Source organism: Bos grunniens, chromosome 14, assembly GCF_055505025.1.
Source record: "Bos grunniens cultivar Pamir isolate PY7600 chromosome 14, Bosgru_T2T1.0, whole genome shotgun sequence".
In the NCBI taxonomy this organism is placed as follows: Eukaryota; Metazoa; Chordata; class Mammalia; order Artiodactyla; family Bovidae; genus Bos; species Bos grunniens.
In genome coordinates, this window is record NC_141178.1 from 48,309,245 (window position 1) to 48,323,965 (window position 14,721).

Below are 14,721 nucleotides of genomic sequence, written 5' to 3' on the forward strand. Positions count from 1 at the left end.
TATGTTAGCAGCACAGTGGTAAAGAATCCACCTGCCAACTCAGGAGATGCAAGGGATGAGGGTTCGATCCCTGGGTCAGGAAGATCCCCTGGAGTAGGAAATGGCAACCCACTCCAATATTCTTGCCTGGAAAATTCCATGGACAGAGGAGCCTGGCAGCCTGCAGTCCATGAGGTCTCAACAGGTCTAACACAACTGAGCACACACAAACAAGCCCTAGTTTGTGAGCAGCTCCTGGTTTGTGGCATCATCATACACGCAGACCTGTCTCCATCGGTATTCTTAAGGGGAACTTGTTGTCTTGAAGTTTCAGCTGCTTTGTAAGGTGACTTTTTTTTTTCCCTTTGGAGGTACCATTTTTTTCTTTTCACACAGCCCCTCAGGGGGACTCTCGAGTTTTCATAAAATAAACCTCAAGTTGTGCACCTATATTCATAGCAACATGACTCTTAATACCCAAAAGGTGGAAGCAACTCAGTGTCTATTGAGAGATGAGTGGATAAATAAACCGTGATCTCTAGCTGCAATGGAATATTATTCAGCCTTAAAAAGGAAGCAAATGCTGACAAGTTAGATGAAACTGTTCTCAACAGTGTGTTGAGTGACATAAGCTAGTCACAGTAAGGCAAATACGGCGTGATTCCACTCCCATAAGGTACCTAGGGTAAGTTCATAGAGACAGAAAGTGGAATGCTCATCACCAGGAATGGGGGTAGTGAGGAATGGAAACTGGGCGTTTTTGTTTTGTGACTACAGAGTTTCAGTTTTGCATGATGTAAAGAATTCTGGAGATTGGTTGTGCAATAGTGTGAATGCCCTTCTCACTACTGAATTGTACACATAAAAATGGTTAAGATGGTAAATTTTATGTTATGTGTATTTTACCATAATTAAGACAACAGCAGACCTTTCAGATTTAGTATAAAGTCTGTTTAGCTGTGCAATGCTTTCATTGACAGATACTTCCTGGTAGTAGCCGGCTCTTGGAATGGTTGAGAGTACTGAGCTCAGCCCTACTCTCCAGGGAACAGACATTGTGGCACGACTGTGAGTGTGTTACATCAGTCCTGAAAAAGCTGATCATGGACGTTGAAGGAAGGAATCAGGGGTATGGGGAAGGGTTTGCGTGTGCGGAGCTTATGGAGACGGGAATGAGGGGACCGTGTTCAAGGCGACTGAGGAAATGACCAGTATTTATGTGGCCAAAGATAGCTGATGGCTCCAGTGCCACAGTGCTGGCAGAAGTCTGCATTTTTACAAGTTTTGACTTTCTGATAATGTTGAGACTTTTTGATTATTTATTTATTGTTATTTTGCTTTATTTTATTTCTCACCACATCTACCAGGTAGAATATTTGATGCCTTCCGCCAGGGACCCATGTACACTGTGTTTGTCAGTACTTATTATAACAAGTATTTCAAGAAAGGTCCTGTGCTATAAGGTATTAGGATTGTTGTAAAGATCAAGCCAGAGCCCCCTGTCCTGGAAAGCTTTCTGCTCTGAAAGAGAAGATAGAGCATGTGGACCATTACAACTGAAATTTAAGACAGAGCCTCATAAACAGTATAAAGAGATCCAATTTTCAGAAGTGAGATCCAAGGATCACGAGCAGGAGCGGAACCTTGAAAGATGGAGAGGCTGTTACCAAATAGAGATGACGGGGGTCTGGATCCATGTTGAGTATCATGACACAGATGGATACAGGCCAGGCCAGGGAGATCCCTGCCAGGAGAGGCGAAGAGCCCAGTGTCATTGGAGAACAGGATGCACATTAGTTGTAGGAAGATGATGGCAGAGATGCTTTAGGGCCAGATCATGGGGAGTTATCTATGTCTTACTGAAAGGTTTGAATTTCCATCAGCAGCAGGGAACTGTTGCAGGTTTCTTATGTGGGAATGACGTGGTTTGACACCTTCAGAGGTTAAGCACACGAACGTGTGGGTAGGAAGCAGGCTTGATCCGATTGTTTAATTATAGAGGCCGATTTGGTTCTTTGGTGTCCATCTGAAGTAGGAAATTAGGTTGGATAAATAATTAGGGAGGATACAGATTAGGCATTAAACATTAGGTGGAGATGTTAAGAACACATCTAATTCACAGTGGAGATCTATTGAAAGAGTTTGACATGATGAAAGCTGGTTTTTTTTTTTTTACATATATTCTTTATCATATTCTTTTCCATTATGGTTTATCCGTATCACAAGATATTGAATATAGTTCCCTGTGCTATGTAAGACCTTGTTGCTTCTCCATTCTGTATGTAATAACTTGCATCTGCTAATCCCAAACTCCCAGTCCATCTCCCTCCATGAAAATGCTCTTGAAGATCAGTTAGGCAGTAGTATAGAAGGGACTTTATAGTGAGAGGAGCTAGTTAGTGAAAAGTTTGTTGAATGGTGGAATTAGGAAGAGCTGAGGAGGGTAGTAGCAACAGAAACAAAGAGAAGATTGACACAAAGCAGAGGAAATGGTGAAGAGGAGGAAGTGAAATTCACAAGTGGTGAGCATATTTATATACGGAGCATTTGTTCCATGACAGGACAACTGACCAGTCATGCTCACGCTTAGAAAATATACGTGCCAGTTTGGTCAGAAAAGGGGCATGAAGTTGTGAGATGGCTGGGCTGAGCAAGCTGATGGGAGGCTGGTAGCTCTCAGGACCTCCCAACTGACATGGGCAGACAACGCTCACTGTCAGAGTCCACAGACGTACCCAGGCCCGTGGTTCTCAAACCTCTGTGCCTTGGCACACCCGTGAACTGCAGACCCTTCAGAAACGCATTGACATTATTGCTGAGAGTGGACAGTCACATTGCCCGGCAGTGTATGAAAGAGAGCCCAGCTGAGCAGGTTATCAGGGAAACGATTGCTGTGCCTGAGGACAGAGCCGAGTTCACTGCCTCACTCCTGCTCCCCAAGGCTTCCAGAGACCCTCGTGCCCAATAGCATTACAGAGCTGGGGGATCTGGGATGGATGCGCCCTGAGTTAGGCATTGATGTAATAGGGCACGCTTGTGACGATTCTTCACTTTGTTCCATTTCCTTCTGAGTCTTTTCGTTCATTCACTGACGTCAGCTAACAAGCAGGTCCAGTCTTTGAACATGCCTTGTAAACAACTGGCGAAGACCGGTCCTGCCAGCTCTTTGATAAATGTGTCTACCAACTATCGCGGTGGATAAAGGTAGAGTGGAAAGAAGATGGAATTGAGAATGTGGAATCATAGGTTTGAATCTTTGCTTTGCCACTAGCAGTGAGACCTTAGGCAAGTTATTTAGACTCAGTTTTTTCCATTTTTTTGTAAAATGAAGGTAATAATATTTACCTTTCAGGCCTGCTTTGATAACTCGAGGTAATGACTAAAATATAGGCATTGTCCTCTGTGGAGAAGAATAATGTATTTCTTGTCTCCAATATGTGATGATTTCAGTGCTTTGTATTCCTCTCTGTATTAAGCAACCGTTTCCCAGGTTTTGTAAAGCCTGTGTTTCTCTGAACTATGGACTCCTGGAATTTGAACTTTAAAGATTAAATAGACTTAGAGTACTCAGAACACCAAAGCAAGCACCGATCACTTGTGAGTTTTTTAAAATGGAAAAAAAAATTAGTTTGATTGAAGCATTACATTGCTGTTAAAATCTATTCAAATAGCAAAATATCTTGTCATATACCTTAAAACACTTTTTTTTTTTTTAAGTACTTATCACCTTCCCCAGAAAACAGTAGTATCAACAACAAAACTTATGACTAAAACAGTCAAAGGGGGTTTTGGTAGAATTTTCTATCAACTTCCACAGAAAAAAAGACTCATCTTTGTATCTAGAACTAGGAATACGCTGGGGAAAAGTTTTAGTCTGACTAGCATTCTTGAAATAGACTAAATCATATTGTAGTGTGTCGTGGTATTGTGAAACAGATTTTAGTGTAGGTGGTTTTCTTTTAATAATTGAGTGTAGTTTTAAATGCTCTTACAAACCTAGCCATTTAAATTCATAATAGGCTTAAGCTCAGCGCACGTATTCTCTGCTCAGATGCAAGTGTAGTTGTGTTTTCAACCAAAAAAAAAAAAATAATTGACTAGCTTTTTAAAAGAATTCCTAGAGATGTGAAAATTCTGGGGCTATTTACTTTGTCCAGTTGTAGCTACTCGCAGTTTGTTGGCTTCATCGCCAACCTCTTTGAATTCCAGTTACTGTTTACCGTATACCTGTGTTTTTAGTAAAAGAGTTGATTTGCAAGTCTTAAAATGGCATCCATTATCACATAGTGATTTGCTTTTCATAAGCGGTGTTTTTTCAAACCCTAATAAAGGTATTCATGTAACATGAATATAAAAGTAAATCCTATTGACCTCACGGGGATTTTTCATTCTAACCTTTTCAGCATCTCTATTCATGTCATGATATAAGTCATGGTTTATTGTTTAGAACTGTAACTTGCTTCTGGGTGTGAAAATGCATTTTTTTTTCTTACTGCCTTTGCTGGGACTGTAACATCTTAATGATTTTGTTAAACAATATACGTGATTGCTGCCTTATGGAAGATGAGGTTTGTTTTAGAAAATTTAAATGTAAAAAGATAAAGCTTAAATGAAAATGAAAGCTTAGTTTAAAATGAACATGGATAAAGCCTGATTTTTACTTTGGTTTCTCTGCTAGTATGCAGTTTGATGCCAGGGGAAAAAATGTAGATATGAAAATAACATCAAAGTGTTAGACTTTTTAAACATTGACACAAATTAATACATAGCAGTAATTTCAGACATATTAGCTTAAAGCAAGATTATCTCAGTTACTTTTAGCTATAAATTTTGTTAGTGAACTGAAAAGAACTGTAAAAAGCAAAACATCTCTATATAATTCATACAGTTATAGTAGTTTTTCAAATTAGTTTAACATTTTTAGTAGCATTTTACATTTGATCAGGCTAGAATTTTGAATCAGAATAAATTCAAAGACTCATGTAAGCTGTAGTAAATGTTTTGAAAATTGTAATGACCTTTTGCAGTTACTTACGTGCTGAACTGTATTAGGTTAGGTAATTTTAAGTTTTTAAATTTAGCATTCTGGCATTGAATTGGTCAAGTTAGGATTCTATTTTGTTTTATTTTTGTAAGAAAGCTTTATGCTGTAGCTTTTATAAGTAATAATTTGGGCCATTTTTATAAGGAAAAAATCTAGGAAATAATATATTAATATGATACCTTTACTAAAGTTGTAATTTAACATGAAGTTTGCTTTTTATTAAGAGCTATGCTGTTATGAGCAATTTGGGATTAAATAAATCCTTCCTTAATGTTAGAACTATTTCCTATGCTGACTGTTCTTGAGTAAATGGGAGTATGAGAGGCTTTAAAACAAATTAGCTAATTGAAAGGTTTTATTTGGGAGAGAAAATTGCTAAAATTAATAAGAAATCATTAATTCTTTTCATTTGCGTTGTATTGCCTTCTCCGAGTAACTGAAGGTAACCAAGTCTTAGGTGTTAGAGTTGCGTTTATTTTATCTAACCACTTCAACCCGAAATCTTCCCTAAGTATATTGCACGCATTCATACCTTTTAGGATTCCATATACATAGTTTCTTCTTTTCTTGTGACTGTGCATGCATTTTTGTTGAGTATTGGTTTTGCTTTTATATTGTGGCATCAGATCTGTCCAGATTTTGAAAACTTGTGTCTGTTTTTTCCCATGACTGTAGGTTATTTCTTTTCACTATTGGTTTTCAAAAATCCTTTCACCGTGATCCTCTGTTGATGCAAATAAAAAAACAGGTAATAATAGTAGTTACCATTTTTTGAATACTTTATAATCTAAAGATCAACCCTGTATCAAAGGTATCCCCATCCTATAAAGGAAAAGGTTAGGTTTCAGTTCAGTTTAATTGCTCAGTTGTGTCTGACTCTTTGTGAGTCAGTTAGGTGTAAAGGGGCTAAATAACTTATAAAGGTCAGGAAGCCAGTAAGTAAGTAGTAAGACAGAATATGACTCAGATGAGTTTGAATATATATGTGAATACGTATACACTTTTGTGAATACTACCCAGATCAATACAGAGAACATTTCTAGCACCCAGGAGACTGTGTGTGCATGCTGTCATCAATATCCTTAAAAAGATAACCACTGTTCTGGTCTCAATTCCCACAGATCTTGATTGCTCCTTGATTAGTTTTTCCTGGTCTTGAACTTTATAAAAATAGAATGTACTCTCTGGGACCAGCCTTCTTTTGCCCAGAATTACATCTGTGAGTTTCATCTACGTTGTAGTGTAGTGTTTATTTCTTCTTTTTCATTGCTATATAGTGTTCGATTATGTGAATATATTAACATTTTTGTATTTGTCTTATTGATGGCCATCTGGGTCATTTCCATTTTTGGCTTTTAAGAATAAAGCTGTTGTGAACATTCTCTTACATATTTTTAGTTTTATGCATGTTTTATGCTCTCTTCTCTTGGGTATATACCTAAGATTGAAATCCTGGGTAAATTATAAATTGAGCTTTAGTAAAAAGGCAATGGCACCCCACTCCGGTACTCTTGCCAGGAAAATCCCATGGATGGAGGAGCCTGGTGGGCCGCAGTCCCTGGGGTCGCTAAGAGTCGAACATGACTGAGTGACTTCACTTTCACTTTTCACTTTCCTGCATTGGAGAAGGAAATGGCAACTCACTCCAGTGTTCTTGCCTGGAGAATCCCAGGGACGGGGGAGCCTGGTGGGCTGCGGTCTATGGGGTTGCACAGAGTCTGACACGACTGAAGCGACTTAGCAGCAGCAGCAGTAGTAACTGGCAATCAGTTTTTCAAATATTTGTATAAGTTTTCATTCCCATCAGCAATATATGGGGTTCTATTTGCTTCACATTCAACATTGTTAGTCTTATGAATCTTTTCTCCTTTAAAATTTTAATTTAATCTAGTAGGATATGGAGTTTGATATCAGGGAAATGAAAATTAAAAGTTACCTTTTAGAATGAAAATGTATTTAGTGTGAAATATGTGTTCTTACTCATATTTAAAGATTAATGGTTGTGTATATGTTCTTGAATATTGCTGATCAACTAATTCTTCCCCTAATTTCTGTCTCTGTAAGCAAGCCTTGATTACTTTTTAAATCACTGATCAGTTTTTTCTATAATAAAGATAAGTGTATGGATGTGAGACTTGGACTTATAAAGAAAGCTGAGAGCCAAAGAATTGATGCTTTTGAACTGTGGTTTTGTAGAAGACTCTTGAGAGTCCCTTGGACTGCAAGGAGATCCAACCAGTCCATCCTAAAGGAAATCAGTCCTGAATATTCAGTGGAAGGACTGATGCTGAAGCTGAAACTCCAATACTCTGGCCACCTGATGCAAAGAACTGACTCATTTGAAAAGACGCTGATGCTGGGAAAGATTGAAGGTGAGAGGACAAGGGGATGACAGAGGTTGAGATGGTTGGATGGCATCACCGACTCAATGGACTTGAGTTTGAGTAAACTCCGGGAGTTGGTGATGGACATGGAGGTCTGGTGTGCTGCAGTCCATGGGGTTGCAAAGAGTCAGACACGACTGAGCAACTGAACTGAACTGAAATTTTCTAGAAACCACTTGTTTCATTTAGAGTTTTATTTAAGGGCGATTTTAAAGGAGTTTAATATGGTAAAGAACTTTTGAAGAAATGAGGTTTACAAACCATGTCTACAAAGGAGACTTGGTGGGGACAAGAAAGCTTGTATCCAAAAATGTCCCAGACTTACTAATTGTCTATAAGACAGTAAATTCAGTAAAAACCCTTTTTAAAAAGCACCTTTATTTATTTTCTTTTGGCCACACCCTTCGGCATGTGGGATCTTAGTTCCCCACCAAGGATTGAACCCGTGCCCCCTACTTTGAGAGCACAGAAACTTAACCAGTCGGCCACTGGGAAAGTCCCAGTTAAAGACCTTTATAACTCAAAAATCTAGGTTTTTTTTTTTTTGGCATCAAAATATAGAAATTACATATCATCTGTAGGACTTTATCTAGACTTTCATCTGTAGGAGTTTATCTAGGCTTTTATTCAGTGGATGGCTTACATAATCTTACAGTAAGTTATTCTGATGAAAAATTACTTGAATTGATTAGTTCTTATTTTTCCAAGTTTGTGCAAGTGACACGTGTTTGCCGTTCCTGTATGAGTCTCAGGTATGCTCATTAGTCAGTCGGTCTCATCTGAAACCAACGTGTAATAGTGCTAAGTTGTACGACCTGCCATTCCAGTTTCACAGTATTTTTGTTTTCCTCAAGTAGATGAAAGGTTTATTTAAGTGTGGCCACACTGTTACTGCATTCCTGGTGATCTTGGTAGGTTAATGACAATCTCTGTCATAGAAATCAGGAAATGTGGGTTGAGCCTATGGCGTGCATGAAGTTGGTTCATTAAAATGCTGTCTCCCAAAGCACCAGGGATTGTTGGAAGCACTTGGTATGTAATGCAGCTTTAAAAACCTAACCTATCTGTCTGTCTATCTTCATTTTGTTCTTCAGACTCTCTTAATACATCAGTGTTTAATCATATTATCTACTGGATGATTGCTCTCTGTAGTAAGATTAAAAGTGACTTTGGAGATTCAGGTAAATTTCTGTCTATAGTAGGCTTGTTTTAGCCAGAGGGTTTTGGTTAGTTGTGAACAATCATATTGTCAGATTGTACTGCTGCTTTTGTTTAACTGGTTGGCTTTTAACTGAATTAACTTAGTGTTGTCATTGATGCCTTTTTTTCTATTTAAATATGGAGAATGGGTTGAAGAATATTTAAAGTAAATATCTTTGAAATACAATCATTTCAGGCAGTTTAGTACTTAAGCTTGGGACAATATTTGAATGGATCTTTGAAGGACCAGGGGAAGGTCGGTTTATGTTTATGAAGAGAGGAGACATACAGGAGTCTTGCTTTCTGCCGAATCTTCTTTTACTAGGCACACTTTACTCAATTTATCTCAAGGATAGTATTCAAAATATAAATGAACAGACAGCAAGATTGTTGTTCATATGAAGACTGTTCATGTGTGCTTGTGTGGAAGGAGATAACACAAAGCAGGATGAATTAATATCCTTGAGCAAACTTCAGGAAAATCTGTAGTCTTGTAATAGGTGTCAAAAAGTTTGAAGTTAAGCAAGAAAAACTTAAGCACAGGCAACGATGTGGATTAGTTGCTGGTAAAGAGTTCTCAGGACGGGACTGGTTACTGATTGTCCCACACAAGAGTGCCGTCTCTAAAGAAACCCAGTGAATGAGTTATTTATTAGAACCCCAGGAAGGTAGCTGAGGCCTTCTCTCTCTCTCTTTTTAAGGCCATTTCTGACTTGTAAGTCACTGTTGAGTTTATGGGCTACCACCAATAAATTTATTTTAAAGTTGAAAACCATTGAGAACTAAATATTTTGTCACCTCTTCTAGTCCACCTTGGTGCACCTGGAAGAGCCTGATTGTTGGGAAATAGCTTTGAGCTACCAACATGTTTACTCTACATTTGGGCTTAAAACTGTCAGTATCAGATCACTCAGGCTGTGGCCAACAATCCTGATGATTCATCATATGTAAGCAATATAAGAAATGGAAAACTTGCTATCGGTTTTCCTCATCTGAACCTTCCATGTTACAGATAATTTTATAAGAGCCATGCCCTTCAAGTTACTTTGAGTTCTCTGTATCATTCTAGAATCACAACACTTGAACCTCCCCCACCCCACTTCTCTGTATGTGAAGAGTGGAGGGGTCGGTTTTCCAATACTTTATTTGTATTAATTTTTTAAAAAGATTTATTTATTTATTTAGCTGCACAGGGTTTTCACTGCTGCTTGGGCTCTCTCTCATTGTGGCGACCGGGGGCTGCTCTCTAGTTGCGCTACACAGGCTTCTCCATTGTGGGGCATTCTCTTAAAGCACAGGCTCTAGGGTGCATGGGCTCGGTAGTTGTAGCCCGTGGCTCTAGAGCGCAGGCTCAGTAGTTGTGGCACATGGGCTTGGTTGCTCCACAGCACGTGGGGTCTTCCCTGACCAGGGATTGAACCTGTGTCCTCTGCTTTGGTAGGCTGATTCTTAACCACTGGACCAGTAGAGAAGCCCCTGTTTGTGTTCATTTTATTGCCCTCACTAGTTTGGACAAATAGTACTGAAATGCCTTTATCTTTTCACATGTATGTGGGGAAACTTAGATAATAAAGATAAGAGCATGTGTACTTCATCTACATATTTACAGAGACTGATGTGTATCTGGTTAGTAACTTAATTACGAAGAGAAAGAACATGAGTACTTTACGTACATAATATACACAGACTCACAGTTTGTGTTCTAAGTACTGGGCAACTCAGAAATAGTACTGTGGTGAACTGTATCATAGGTGCCAGGAAGAGTAAGAAAAGTATTATTCAGAACAGTTGAAGGTTCTGAGGAGATCTGTGAAACCTTTACCAGTGTTCTTGGCTTGTCTTGCTAGTTATGGAGGGGTAAGGACTAGTCCAGCCTGGTTTTCTGGTGGCTCCATCTGAGCTTTCTGCCACCAGGAGGGTAGGTGTGTCCAGGGACAGCAGCCTTTACTGCTTAGAATGTTGGTGGTAATGGCCTCCATTTATGAGGTGATGAGGTAGAGGTGACTAATCTTTGGCCAGAAAGACCAGACCAAGTTCATGGGCCACCCATGTCAAAAATCCTGGGAGAAAGCCAAGTCTCATTTTAGCCTCTATGAAGAATAGATTATGTTCTTAAATAAAAAATACAATGAAAATTGCAGTGAGGTGCCACTGTCTGTGTATCAAATTAGTAAAAGGAATGAATGAATGAGTGAGAGCCTGCCCTTTGTTAATTAGGTTGTGATTAAAGAGTGTTTTCATGAACTACTGGTTTGTGGTATAAATTTGAATTTTCTGATAATCACTTTGGTTTGTGGTATAAATTTGAATTTTCTGATTATTACTTTGGTTTCATATATCAGAAGCCTTACAGTTGATCCTATCTTTAGACATAGGAATGCCATTCTTGATACTCTGTTTCAAGGAAGTACTTGTGCATCCAGATGAAGATGTATGTGCACAGACTTCCATCATACAGTTTCTAAGCAGTGAAACAATGGAAGCAGTGCTGCTGAACAGGGGAGAAAAGTAAATGATATTATACTCTTATGATAGCACCAATTATGGTAAGGGAAAACAGCAGAGCAGTGAGTTGTTGTAGAACATTATATCTAATCATTTTTAAAGATATGGATAGAAAAACACCAGAAAGAAAGAAACGAAATGAGAATATTAGCTAAACTATTAACAAAGGGTACCTCAAGGGTGTGGGATAGTTGTGAATGTTATTTCCCTCTCTTTTCTACTTTTCTGTTTTCCAAAATGAACATTGGTTTATCATATGATCTTAAAAAGGAAAATCTAAGAAGAACAGTGTGAATAATAGCTTCATTAAAGGGAGAATGATATCATCTGAAAGAGCTGCTCCAGTTATGAGGCCAAGTTTGTAAACAAAAGACCTGTTCTAGCATCTCTACAGAGCAGGTTCCTCGGATAGCAGGCTCTTCTTGGAATGAGTGAGAAAGGGTATTGATTTTGTCTTAGAGATTGTTTATCTACTGAGTGCATCCTGTGAGGGTAAGGATAATATTAACACGACTTCTTGTACCCTCCAGTACCTGGTCTTTGACCAGTTCAGAGAAAACAAGGAAATGGAAATTTTGCACTAGATTTTGAAAACAAATCTGCACATTAAAACTCAGCATATCCTTTTAGAGTTAGGTAGAATATATCTTATCAATATAAGGTGATACGCTTATCAATATAAGATGGAGAAGATAGAGAATTTTAAGGTGGAATCATCAGGAGCTTACTTGTCTAAGAATGTGGATCTCAGGTGCATGTATGTCAGTTTTGGAAACTGGAATGCTTTATTAAGACAGATTTGGAGAGGGAGAAAAAAAAAGTTGTAGAGTTAATTAGGGTGGTATATAGGGCCAGTTGGGCTTCTTCCCTGGTAAGTCAGCTGTAAAGAATCCTCTTGCCAATGCGGGAGACGTGGGATCGATCCCTAATCTGGATGGATCCCCTGGAGAAGGAAATGGCAACCCACTCCAGTGGTCTTGCCTGGGAAGTCCCATGGGCAGAGGAGCCTGGCAGCCTACAGTCCAGGTCGTTGCCAAAGAGTCAGACACAGCTTAGGAGCTAAACAACATAGGGCCACCTTGGGGGTAGTGAGGCTCTAACCCTGGGGAGTGGGGCCTTGAATTGCCCGTGGAAGCATGTTCATCCCACTGAAGACCAAAATTGCTCTGGGAATACTGTTAACTCGCTGTGTAATATTTGAAGAGTTGTGTGTACATATTCTGTCTGGGTAGCTCAGACAGAAAACAATCTGCCTGCTATGCAGGAGACCTGGGTTCAATCCCTGGGTCAGGAAGATCACCTGGAGGAGGGCATGGCAACCCACTTCAGTATTCTTGTCTGGAGAATCCCAGGGTAAGAGGAGCCTGGTGGGCTATAGTCCATGGGGTCACAAAGCATTGGACACTACGGAGCAACTAACACTTTACACATTATTCTTTAAAATTCGGTCTTTGGGAGGATTAGTTTTATTTATTTGATCTTTTCTTAGAAAATTTGAAAGTCACACCAAATGACAGAAAATCTAAAGATAGTTTGGTAGGCACAGTTGAGTTAGACATTGTAACCATATAATCAGCAGTTTGATTTATCCAGTGGTTTATAGAAACTTGGTCCTGGTAATAAATTGAATATCCCTCAGCAATGATTTTTCTCCCCGTAGATTGAGTGATTAGCAAAGGAATCAATATAGCAAATACTTTTAAAATTTTATTAAATTTCCAGTTAGGGCTATTAGCAGCCCTGAGAGTAACTTTCTCAGTTTGCTGATTTTTGTTCTTTTCCTTCTCCAGATGACTTTGCTTTCCACTGTGGTAATCACTGATGTGGTATCCTACTTTGATGCGCTTTCGTACTGTTGGCTACATTCAGTGTCCAAATTATAATTTATATTTATAGCTGTCTTTCATCTATTAGTCATCCATTATTTTCTCTCTTGTTTTTAAAGCTGATAAAAGCTGACTGACTCAAACTTTTCTAATTAACATCAGTTGTCCACCAGTCATTCTCCATAACCATCTTTAGCCTACTCTTATACCAAGAATTAATATACTCTCTTGCATTTTTCTTTAATTACTCTTTGGTTTATTTCTTTTAGATTGTAAACTCTTTGAGGGCAGGAATTACGTTGATCATTGGTGTGTGTGCCAAGTTTCCAGTATACGATCTTACGCACCATACTCACTGACTAGCTGCTGAGAAATTTCGGCACAGCCTCCCAAAGTGTTTAGCATGGTCTGAGTAGTTTATGAATTAGTTAAATCTGACTCAGTAGTTGGCAGTCCTAGTGTTTCAAGTAGAGATGGAACGCCTGCTCCTCTCTCACTAACATCAAGGAAGTACCCAATGGAAGAGTCTTACCACGCAGCCTAATGACAGAGATGCCATATGGACTTTGTGGCACCTAGAAGGTCAAGTCTAAAAACATCTTTAAAACAGATTCTTGGAAGTATTTCTGATGGTCATGAACATTTCACTTTTGTGGCTGTTACTAGAAATTAGTTGATATATTTCTGCAACTTCAATAATAATTATAGTAATTATTGTATTCAGTTCAGTTCAGTTCAGTCGCTCAGTCATGCCCAACTCTCTGTGACCCCATGAATCGCAGCACACCAGGCCTCCCTGTCCATCACCAATTCCCGGAGTTCACTCAAACTCATGTCCATCGAGTTGGTGATGCCATCCAGCCATCTCATCCTCTGTCATCCCCTTCTCCTCCTGCCCCCAGTCCCTCCCAGCATGGGGTCTTTTCCAGTGAGTCAACTCTTTGCATGAGGTGGCCAAAATACTGGAGTTTCAGCTTTAGCATCATTCCTTCCAAAGAACACCCAGGACTGAGCTCCTTTAGAATGGACTGGTTGGATCTCCTTGCAGTCCAAGGGACTCTCAAGAGTCTTCAACACCACAGTTCAAAAGCATCAATTCTTTGGGGCTCAGCTTTCTTCACAGTCCAACTCTCACATCCATACATGACCACTGGAAAAACCATAGCCTTGACTAGATGGACCTTTGTTGGCAAAGTAATGTCTCTGCTTTTGAATATGCTATCTAGATTGGTCATAACTTTCCTTCCAAGGAGTAAGCATCTTTTAATTTCATGGCTGCAGTCACCATCTACAGTGATTTTGGAGCCCCCCAAAATAAAGTCTGACACTGTTTCCACTGTTTCCCCATCTATTTCCCATGAAGTGATGGGACCAGATGCCATGATCTTAGTTGTATTAGGTGCCTGCTATTCCCAAACCCTTCCATATGTGCTTTACAGATGTTGTCTTATTTACACTCTTAAAAACTCAACATGATGTATATCAGGGGTCCCCAACCTCTGGGGTCTAAGGTCTGATGATCTGCAGTGGAGTTGATGTAATAATAATAGAAATAAAGTGCCCAGTAAATGTAATGTACTTGAATCATCCCCAGATCATACCCCATCAAACACCACCCCCCTACCCCATCCCCTGTCCATGGAAAAGTCGTCTGTGAAACTGGTCCGTGGTGCCAAAAAGATTGGGGACTGCTGGTCTATATTATTCCTATTTTGCAGATGAAGAAACTAAGAGAGAGGTTAACATATTCAGAATCATACATATGGTAAAAGTCAGTATTTGA

The 14,721-nt window shown here is 39.2% G+C and overlaps 1 protein-coding gene across 15 annotated transcripts in view; it reads left to right on the forward strand.

The window, feature by feature from the left end:
• NCOA2 (nuclear receptor coactivator 2) overlaps nt 1-14,721 on the forward strand; it is a 287,169-nt gene that overhangs the window by 66,878 nt on the left and 205,570 nt on the right. The window contains exons 1-2 of one of the 15 annotated variants that reach the window (XM_086336632.1): nt 5,702-5,771; nt 7,220-7,395. The exons of 13 other annotated variants lie outside the window; for them this stretch is intronic. The gene's annotated coding sequence lies outside the window, so the exon portion shown is untranslated. Of the gene's footprint in view, nt 1-5,701; nt 5,772-7,219; nt 7,396-8,341; nt 8,440-14,721 lie in introns of those variants that run through there. One more of the 15 variants, XM_086336629.1, reaches the window with a different exon arrangement.